Source organism: Rana temporaria, chromosome 6 (genome assembly GCF_905171775.1).
Source record: "Rana temporaria chromosome 6, aRanTem1.1, whole genome shotgun sequence".
Classification (NCBI taxonomy): domain Eukaryota; kingdom Metazoa; phylum Chordata; class Amphibia; order Anura; family Ranidae; genus Rana; species Rana temporaria.
Genome location: NC_053494.1, coordinates 198,440,641 through 198,450,587, shown reverse-complemented (window position 1 = coordinate 198,450,587; position 9,947 = coordinate 198,440,641). Strand labels below are relative to the sequence as shown.

The 9,947-nt window shown below is 46.8% G+C and overlaps 1 protein-coding gene across 1 annotated transcript in view; it reads left to right on the top strand.

The window, feature by feature from the left end:
- Positions 1–485: 485 nt before the first annotated feature.
- Positions 486–9,947, top strand: part of THSD7B (thrombospondin type 1 domain containing 7B) — a 714,750-nt gene continuing 705,288 nt past the window's right edge. The window contains 1 exon segment of the mRNA XM_040358054.1: positions 486–775. The gene's annotated coding sequence lies outside the window, so the exon portion shown is untranslated.

The following is a 9,947-nucleotide window of genomic DNA, read 5'->3' as shown; positions in this document are numbered from 1 at the left end:
CGTCAATCATGTCAGGTCATCACATATTAGCATAAAACACGCCCCCCCTTCCCCATTTGAATTGCGCGCTTACGCCGGCACCATTTACGTTACGCCGCCGCAACCTACGGAGCAAGTGCTTTGTGAATACTGCACTTGCTCCTGTAAGTTACGGCGGCGTAGCGTAAATACGATACGCTGCGCCGCCGTAACAAGAAGCGCAGGTACGTGAATCTACACCCCTGTTTTTTTCTCCAAAAAAAAAAGCGAAAAATCACTTTAAGAGTGACCATGCTCCACTCCTTTAGTAAATCATCCCCCCTGAGCCCATTCTTCTCCCTCCCCTCCCAGGCATTGGCCCACAGGTGCCCATAGGGAGCCCCTGGCTGCGTCCCCGATGTAGATTCCATGCATTGATTATTCTGCACGTTGGTTTGGCAGGAGATGGATGGCATCATAGCTGGGAGGTGTGTCTTGCAGATAGTGAGGACCAGGCTGGGATGCTGGGATTCAGTGTAGCAGAGCTTGTGCTGTGTGCTGTATGCTGTGCGCTCTGCGCTCTCCCTCTTCTCTCCGCTAAAGCTGGATTATTCTTCTTCTTCCCTGCAGGAATGGCTCCTGACACCATGCAACCATAAGGATACGCTCCCCCCTGCAGCCAGCCATCCCTCGGATTCCTTCTCCATAGAAGCTGGTGACTTTGCTGACTTTCTGAGCCTCCGTCTCTCTGCGTCTCGCTCGCCTTGTGCAAGATGTTCAGCTCTTCTCTCCATCAGCATCAGGTCTTTGATTAAAGGTAAGTGACTTGTGAATGTGTGCAGTCCTTAGGGGTTCTTCTGATCCTCATTAGATTTATTCGTGCAGGAAAAAGCGCAAAGTGCTGTCAGTCGGGTTTCTGTGTTCATCTGATTGGTTGCTAGGGGTTACCGCACTCCGCCTGTATCACACTTTGCTCTGGTTATGGAATACGCTTGTTGATACTTACTAAGCTGGAGCACACTGACAAAGTTAGATCCTGGGGAACTACAAGTTCCAGGATGCTTTGACAGCGAGCCACAGATTGCACTGCAAGACAGAGGGACTACCGGTCCCCGCAGATGTCAGCTGCTGTATGTATGATTGGAGTAGATATGATATGCAGTGTCCTGTAGAACCATAAGTCCCAGGGCACACCGCTGGCCGTTGGGAATACAAGACCCAGCAGGTGTCAGCCCCATGATGAGTGATATTGCTTAGATATGGCATGTTCTCTCTAGTTCTGTAGAACCATAAGTCCCAGGATGCCTTGGAGGGGCAAGCCACAGGGCATACCGCTGGCCACTGGGAATACAAGACCCAGCAGGCGTCAGCCCCTAGATGAGTGATTTTGCTTAGATATGGAAAGTTCTCTCTAGTTCTGTAGAACCATAAGTCCCAGGATGCCTTTGCAGCTGGAGGAAAGTGCAAGCCCCTAAGAGCATTGTCTATCGGAGGAACTACTAGTCCCAGTAGACTGGGTGGGAAGCTGAAGGGAAGTGCAAGCCTCTAGAAGCATTACCTGTTGGAGGAACTACCAGTCTCAGCAGACATCAGCCTCTGGATGAATGATTAGAGTAGATTTGATATGCCATGTCAGGTTCTGTAGAACCATAAGTCCCAGGATGCCTTGGTGAGGAAAGCCACAGGGCACACCGCTGCCCATTGGGAATACAAGACCCAGCAGATGTCAGCCCCTGATTAAATGATTTTGCTAGATATGGCATGCTCTCTCTGGTTCTGTAGAACCATAAGTCCCAGGATGCCTTGGCGGGGCAAGCCACAGGGCACACCACTGGCCACTGGGTATACAAGACCCAGCAGGCGTCAGCCCCTGGATTTATGATTGGAGTAGATATGATATGCAGTGTCCTGTAGAACCATAAGTCCCAGGGCACACCGCTGGCCGTTGGGAATACAAGACCCAGCAGGCATCAGCCCCTAGATGAGTGATTTTGCTTAGATATGGAAAGTTCTCTCTAGTTCTGTAGAACCATAAGTCCCAGGATGCCTTTGCAGCTGGAGGAAAGTGCAAGCCCCTAAGAGCATTGTCTATCGGAGGAACTACTAGTCCCAGTAGACTGGGCGGGAAGCTGGAGGGAAGTGCAAGCCTCTAGAAGCATTACCTGTTGGATGAACTACCAGTTCCAGCAGACGTCAGCCTCTGGATGAATAATTGGAGTAGATATGATATGCCATGTCAGGTTCTGTAGAACCATAAGTCCCAGGATGCCTTGGCGAGGAAAGCCACAGGGCACACCGCTGGCCACTGGGAATATAAGACCCAGCAGATGTCAGCCCCTGATTAAATGATTTTGCTAGATATGGCATGCTCTCTCTGGTTCTGTAGAACCATAAGTCCCAGGATGCCTTGGAGGGGCAAGCCACAGGGCACACCGATGGCCATTGGGAATACAAGACCCAGTAGGCATCAGCCCCTAGATGAGTGATTTTGCTAGATATGGCATGCGCACTCAAGTTCTGGAGAACCATATGTCCCAGGATACCGTAGCGTTTGGAGGAAAGTGCAAGCCCTAAGAGCATTGCCTGTTGGAGGAACTACCAGTCCCAGCAGACTCAAGCCTCTGGGTAAATTATTGTTTTAAATATGGCATGCCTTGTCAGGTTCTGTAAAACTATAAGTCCCAGGATTCCTTAGAGGTGCAAGCCACAGGGTGCACTGCTGGCTGGAGAGACAACAAGTCCCAGCAGATGTCAGCCCCTGGATGAGCTATTGTGTTAAATGTAGATATCTGGAGAACCATAAGTCCCAGCATGCCTTTGCAGATGGAGGGAAGTGCAAGCCTCTAGGAACATTGCTGGTTGGAGGGACTACCAGTCTCAGCAGCCTCCAGCCCCTGGACGAATGATTGGAGTACATATGACATTCCATGACAGGTTCTGTAGAACCATAAGTCTCAGGATTCCTTGGAGGTGTAAGCCACAGGGTACACTGCTAGCTGGAGAGACTACAAGTCCCAGCAGATTTCAGCCCCTGGATGAGTGATTGTGCTTCATATAGATATCTGGAGAACCATAAGTCCCAGCGTGCCTTTGCGGATAGAGGCAAGTGCAAGCCTCTAGGGACATTGCTGGTTGGAGGGACTACCAGTCCCAGCAGACATCAACCTCTGGATGAATAATTGGAGTAGATATGACATGCCATATCAAGTTCTGTAGAACTATACCTCCCAGGATGGCTTGGAGGGGCAAACCACAGGGTGCATTGCTGGCCGGAGGGACTACAAGACCCAGCAGGCGTCAGCCCCTGTATGAGTGATCGTACCAGATTTGACATGCCCTGTCAGGTTCTGTACAACCATGACCAAGTCCCAGGATGCCTTAGAGGACCAAGCCACAGGATACACTGCTGGCTGGAAAGACTACAAGTCCCAGCAGGCATCAGCCCCTGAATGAGTGATTGAGATAGATATCTGGAGAACCATAAGTCCAAGAATGCCTTTGCAGCTGGAGGAAAGTGTAAGCCCCTAAGGACATTTCTGGTTGGAGGGACTACCAGTCCTAGCAGACTCCATCCTCCGGGGTGAATTATTGTAGTAGACATGACATGAAATGTCAGGTTCTGTAGAACCACAAGTCCCAGGATGCCTCAATGGCTGGATGGGGATGCAAGCCATAGTGTGCATTGCTGGGTGGAGGCACTAATAGTCCCAGCAGTCTTTAACACCTGAGTGAATGCTGGCACTAGACATCACACGCCCCGTCAGTTTCTTTGGTCCCAGGATAGCTTGCCTTTGTAGATGGAGGGACGTGCAAGTCTAAGGGTATTGCTGGTTGGAGGGACTAAAAATCCCAGCAGACTTCAGCCCCTCTATGGATGATTGCACTCGATATTAAAAGCCCTGTCAGTTTCTGGAGAACAGTGAACCCCAAGCTGCCAAGCCATAGGGTGCATTGCTGGCTGGAGGAACTACAAGTCCCAGAAGATTCTAGAACCTGAGTGCTTGAACTAGAAATCTCATGCCCCGTCAGTCTCTGTGGAACCACAAGTCCCAGGATGCCTTGGCAGCTAATATAAGTAAGAAAAACATTGACTTTTCCAGGGACAATGTGTGTCAAAGCCTCTCAGTCCCTGGAAATAAGAAATGATTGGCAACTGCCCAGCAAAAAATCAAAATACTGGGGAATTACCAACTACACAACAAGCAGAGGCATGCTGGTACTTGTAGTTCTTTTTCAACCTAAATTGTTTGGGACCCTGTACTTCTACATGGGCATACAAGGATTGTTGTGACTTGTAGTGGATTGGAAACCTACAAGACATCCTGGGACTTCTAGTTCATCAATGACATGCTGAGGTTTATGGTGCCTTGGCAGCTTAAAGGCTGTCTTGGGACTTGTAGTTCATCCGTCCCTAAAAAAATCCAGTGATTATCCATATTGGTTCCCAATGCTTGGAGTTGTAGTTCCTCAGTCCCTAAAATCCCAGCAGTTCTATATGTTGGCTTGCACTGTTTGGACTTGTAGTACCTCAGACGCTAAAAATCCAATAATTATCCGTGTTGGTTCCCCAGGGCGTGGACTTGTAGTTTCTCAGTCCCTAAAAAATACAGTAATTCAATATTTCGGCTTGCACTGCTTGGACTTGTAGTTCCTCAGTCCCTAAAAATCCAGCAATTATCCATGTTGGTTGGTTCCCATTGCTTAGACTTGTAGTTCCTCAGGCCCTGAAAATCAGGTGATCCTCAATGTTGGCTTGCACTGCTTGGACTTGTAGTTTCTCAGTCTCTTGCAGTGGTTTCCCATGTTGGTTCTCATTGCTTGGACTTGTAGTTTCTCAGTCTCTAAAAATCAGGTGATCTTCTAGGTTGGCTTGCGCTTCTTAAACTTGTATTTCCTCGATCCCTAAAAATCCAGTGGTTTCCCATGTTGGTTCCCATTGCTTGGACTTGTAGTTTCTCAGTCCCTAAAAATACAGTAGTTCTATATTTTGGCTTGCACTGCTTGGACTTGTAGTTCCTCAGTCCCTACAAATCTGTCAGTTCTATATTTTGGCTTGCACTGCTTGAAATTGTAGTTCTTTAGTCCCTAAAAATCCAGCAATTATCCATGTTGGTTCCCATTGCTTAGACTTGTAGTTCCTCAGGCCCTGAAAATCAGGTGATCCTCAATGTTGGCTTGCACTGCTTGGACTTGTAGTTTCTCAGTCTCTTGCAGTGGTTTCCCATGTTGGTTCTCATTGCTTGGACTTGTAGTTTCTCAGTCTCTAAAAATCAGGTGATCTTCTAGGTTGGCTTGCGCTTCTTAAACTTGTATTTCCTCGATCCCTAAAAATCCAGTGGTTTCCCATGTTGGTTCCCATTGCTTGGACTTGTAGTTTCTCAGTCCCTAAAAATACAGTAGTTCTCTATTTTGGCTTGCACTGCTTGGACTTGTAGTTCCTCAGTCCCTACAAATCTGTCAGTTCTATATTTTGGCTTGCACTGCTTGAAATTGTAGTTCTTTAGTCCCTAAAAATCCAGCAATTATCCATGTTGGTTCCCATTGCTTAGACTTGTAGTTCCTCAGGCCCTGAAAATCAGGTGATCCTCAATGTTGGCTTGCACTGCTTGTACTTGTAGTTTCTCAGTCTCTTGCAGTAGTTTCCCATGTTGGTTCTCATTGCTTGGACTTGTAGTTTCTCAGGGGCAGATTCACATACAATTGGACAGGCGCAGCGTATCAGAGATACGCTACGCCGCCGTATCTTACCTGGCTTAAATTCGAATCCAGGAAGAATTTGCGCCGTAAGTTACGGCGGCGTAGTGTTTTTCGGGCGGCGTATTTGAAATTGGGCGGGTTTCATTTAAATGAAGCGCGTCCCCGCGCCGAATGAAATGCGCATGCGTCTAAATTTCCCGCCGTGCATTGCGCTAAATGACGTCACAACGACGTCATTTTTTTTAACTTAGACGTGACTTACGTCCAACCCTATTCACAGACGACTTACGCAAAAAAAAAAAAAATTCAAATTTTGACGCGGGAACAACGGCCATACTTTAACATGGCAAGTCTATCTATACGCCACAAAATAGCAGCTTTAACTATACGTCGGAAAAAGCCGACTACAGACGACGTAAGAGAATGCGACGACCGCGCGTACGTTCGTGGATCGTCGGAAAAAGCTAATTTGCATACCCGACGCGGAAAACGACGCAAACTCCACCCAGAGGACGCCAAAGTATTGCATCTGCGATCCGAAGGCGTACGCCTGTCGGATCGAACCCAGATGCCGTCATATCTTGGTTTGAGGATTCAAACTAAAGATACGACGCGGGAAATTTGAAAGTACGCCGGCGTATCAGTAGATACGCCGGCGTACTTGCTCTGTGAATCTGCCCCTCAGTCTCTAAAAATCAGGTGATCTTCTAGGTTGGCTTGCGCTTCTTAAACTTGTATTTCCTCGATCCCTAAAAATCCAGTTGTTTCCCATGTTGGTTCCCATTGCTTGGACTTGTAGTTCCTCAGTCCCTAAAAATCCAGTGGTTTCCCATGTTGGTTCCCATTGCTTGGACTTGTAGTTTCTCAGTCTCTTGCAGTAGTTTCCCATGTTGGTTCTCATTGCTTGGACTTGTAGTTCCTCAGTCCCTAAAAATCCATTGGTTTCCCATGTTGGTTCCCATTGCTTGGACTTGTAGTTCCTCAGTCCCTAAAAATCCAATGGTTTCCCATGTTGGTTCCCATTGCCTGGACTTGTAGTTTCTCAGTCTCTAAAAATCAGGTGATCTTCTAGGTTGGCTTGAGCTTCTTAAACTTGTATTTCCTTGATCCCTAAACATCCAGTGGTTTCCCATGTTGGTTCCCATTGCTTGGACTTGTAGTTCCTCAGTCCCTAAAAATCCAGTGGTTTCCCATGTTAGTTCCCATTGCTTGGACTTGTAGTTCCTCAGTCCCTAAAAATCCAGTGGTTTCCCATGTTGGTTCCCATTGCTTGGACTTGTAGTTCCTCAGTCCCTAAAAATCCAGTGGTTTACCATGTTGGCTTGCACTGCTTGGACTTGTAGTTTCACAGTCCCTAAAAATTAGGTGATCGTCTATGTTGGCTTGCACTGCTTAAACTTGTAGTTCCTCTGTCCCTGTGATTTTCCATGTTGGTTCCCATTGCTTAGACTTGTAGATTCTCAGCCCCTGAAAATCAGTTGATCCTCCATGTTGGCTTGCACTTCTTGGACTTGTAGTTTCTCAATCTCTAAAAATCCAGTGGTTCTCCATGTTGACTCACACTACAATATTGGATTTTGCAGTTGTTCCTCATTACCTAAAACATCCAGCGATTCTTCATATTGGCTTGCACTGCTTGCACTTGTGGTTCCTCAGGTCCTAAAAATCCATCAGTTCTCCATGTTGCTGATCCCAATTGGGGTTTGTAGTTGCAGAATCAGGAATCATTGCAATGCATAGCTGCCAGCTTTTCCTGATTTCAGCTCCGCTCACTGGCTTTGAAAATTTGATTGCAGTATTGTCCCAGCAATTCAGAGCTGGGCAAGTTGTTCATGGAAAATTATACGTTTTGTCTGTTAAAATGACTTATTTCTGTGTGTTAATGTTTAAGTATTGATATATAATGAAAAAAATTATACATTTAACTCATCGGTTAGACTGCATGGAGTTTGCATGTCCTCCCTGTGCCTGTGGGGGTTTCCTCCGGGTACTCCGGTTTCCTCCCACACTCCAAAGACATACTGGGAGGTTGATTGGATCCTGTCTGAAATCGCCTTAGTATGTGTATGTATGAACGTGAGAAGGACCTTAGATTGTAAGCTCTGAAGGTCATGGAATGATGTGAATGAACAGTATATTAAGGGGGTTATTTACAAAAGGCAAATCCACTTTGCACTACAAGTGCAAAGTGCACTTAAAATTGCACTGAAAGTGCACTTGGAAGTGCAGTCGCTGTAAATCTGAGGGGTAGATCTGAAATTAGGGGAAGCTCTGCTGATTTTATTATCCAATCATGTGCAAGCTAAAATGCTGTTTTTTATTTTCCTTGCATGTCCCCCTCAGATCTACAGCAACTGCACTTCCAACGCAATTTCAAGTGCACTTTACCCCCATTGTGTTGCATCATTGTCAGCGCTTTAGAAATACCTGTAATAAATAAAATATTTCTAATACTTATGCTAATGTCTGCTTTACAAAAGCTAAAGAAACATAGGCCCGGATTCAGATATAGATACGACGGCGTATCTCCTGATACGCCGTCGTATCTCTGAGTTCCGTTGGTCAGATCTATGCGGCTGATTCATAGAATCAGGTTCCGCATAGATCTCCTTAAGATCCGACAGGTGTAAGTGACTTACACCGTCGGATCTTAGGCTGCAATCTCCCGCTGGCCGCTAGGTGGCGTTTCGTTTTTTGTATGCGACGAATATACAAATGAGAAATTCCGCCGATTCAGAAACGAATGCCCGCCCGTCGCCTTTTTTTTACGTTGCTTGCGTTCGGCTGTTTCCAGTGTATTGTTACCCCTGCTATGTGAGGGGTATCTTATGTTAAGTATGGCTGTCGTTCCCGCGCCGAGTTTTGAATTTTTACGTCGTTTGCGTAAGTCGATTCAGAATACGGCCGGACGCGAGTTACGCTCACGCCGAAACCAATGACGTCCTAGCGACGTCATTTGGAGCAATGCACGCTGGAAAAAATCGCGGACGGCGCATGCGCTGTTAGATCGGCGCGGGGACGCGCCTGATTTAAATTGTAGGCCCCCTTTAGCCGCGGAATTTGAATTCTGCTGGGGGATTTACGATACGCCGCCGCAAGTTTTGAGGTAAGTGCTTTCTGAATACAGCACTAGCCTCAAAAACTTGCGCCGGCGGATCTTAAATCAGATAGATTACGCAGATCTAAAGATCCGCTAATCTATCTGAATCTACCCCTTAGTCTTCTCTCAGTTTTATCAGAGGCTGGCTGGGACTTGTAGTCCCGCAGAGGTAGTACACTGGTTACCTACATAGAAGCAATGCATTCTGGCACTTGTAGTCCCCCAGCAGCCAGAGCCGCATCTCACATATGCACAATGTGGGAGTAGTCACTGCGATCCCTATAGACGATCTTGTTGGTATTCTGAAGGATAATTGTCTTTTCACACCTCCGCTCCTCAGAGATTCCTATAGATTGTTCTTATGAATGTTAAGGTGGAATTAAGGACACACATACTTAACTAGGTTCCAACGGTCTGATGTTTGCGGGGGCCCTTAGCTGGCGCAGGCATCTTCTCCCCCCAGGTTCTTACGGGTTTTGGTCTTTGGCTGTTTTGATTGGCCCTCGCAGGATGACATTACTCATGTGCAATAGTGCAGTAATCCTGGTACACTTTGCTGTGCATGCGCAGCTTACTGTACATTCCGCAAAGAATTGGGAATAGGCAGGTAAGTGTACTTTATTGTAGATAAGACATTGCATGTCCCTACTGCAATAAAGATTTTTTTTATTTTTAACTTTAGTTCCTCATTAGTTTCACAGGATTTCACCTAAAACAGCACGTAGGGCCAGATCCACGAAGCAGTTACGCTGGCGTATCTACTGATACGCCGCGTAACTTCTAGTTTGCTCCGACGTATTTTTGTTTTGTATCCACAAAACAAGATACGCCTGAAGCTGGGCTAGATCAGACTGGCGTACGTCTTGGTACGCCGCCGGATCTAAGGTGCATATTTACGCTGGCCGCTAGGTGGCGCTTCCGTCGATTTCCGCGTCGAGTATGCAAATTAGCTAGATACGCCAATCCACAAACGTACGTCCGGCCGGCGCATTTTTTTAAGTCGTTTACGTAAGGCCTTTTCCGGCGTAAAGTTACCCCTGCTATATGAGGCGTAGCCAATGTTAAGTATGGACGTCGGGCCAGCGTCGAATTTTCCATTGTTTACGTCGTTTGCGTAAAACTTTCACGAATAGGGCTTTGCGTAGAATTACGTTCATGTTGAAAGCATTGGCTTGTTGCGGGTTAATTTGGA